This window comes from Myotis brandtii, unplaced genomic scaffold (assembly GCF_000412655.1).
Source record: "Myotis brandtii unplaced genomic scaffold, ASM41265v1 scaffold114, whole genome shotgun sequence".
In the NCBI taxonomy this organism is placed as follows: Eukaryota; Metazoa; Chordata; class Mammalia; order Chiroptera; family Vespertilionidae; genus Myotis; species Myotis brandtii.
Window position 1 is genome coordinate 113,644 of NW_005353927.1, and position 976 is coordinate 114,619.

Consider the following 976-nt stretch of genomic DNA (forward strand, 5'->3'; position numbering starts at 1 on the left):
CCTCCTCCTCCTCCTCACGGGGCCTCCAGCCACTATGCTCCTCTAGCTCAGTTTCTCGCCCCGCCTCCCAGTGGTCTCCATGGCAACGAAGACACGCGTTCTGAAGCGCCGGTCCTCTCTGTGGGTGAGATGGGCCGCGCAGGCTTCTTCCCGGATTCTCATCCCTTCCTTGGGTCTGATGCCCTGATCATCGCCCCTGAGAAGCTGCCTCGTAGAGGCCCGAAGCTAAAACCCCTCAGCCACGCTGTTCGAGAAATATGGCTTAAGAATCCAAATGTGAGAAGTCAAGACAATGACCTGGCAGATGAGACCTTTAGATTGTTTTATTTATTCATCTGTTGTGTTTTGGTGGAAGGAGGGGAAGATGACCCTAGAAATGAAAACCTCCCATGTCCAACATCCTTACAACAATTGCCCACCCAGAGCAGTTCCGCTGCGGGCGTTTGAAATTGCCCAGGTCTCTGGCAGGGAGCTCCTCCTCCAGCGCCCATGACAAATGGATAATTATAGCTTCCGCTTTATATTTGTTGAAAAGAAAATAAAATCAGTAAAGAATAAGGGAAGAAAACAAATATGGCCCAAATCTCTCTACTCAGCTTCACTGGGTTGCCATTAAAAAAATAAAAAGTAATATTAAAAGTGGTACACACACACACACACACACACACACACAGGCTAAGAAAATGCTGAAGTTACAGAAAAGTGTAAAATGAAAAACAAGCCCTCCACCCCAAGCCTCCAGCCTCTCACCCCCACAGTTAAATAGCTGTTCTTTTCTAGAAAAAAAAAATGTTTAATATATGTGGAATTTTAGGATTCACCCCATAGGGAGTTTTCACATTATCCTAAGTTATTTTCACCACAGCACTTGCCACTTCCTGGTATTTTCTTATTTATTTACTAGTGCGGCCTGGGGTCCCAACTGGCAGCGGGGCTTAGGTGGCACATGGGGGTCCCGGCTGGGCTCGGGGCTTAT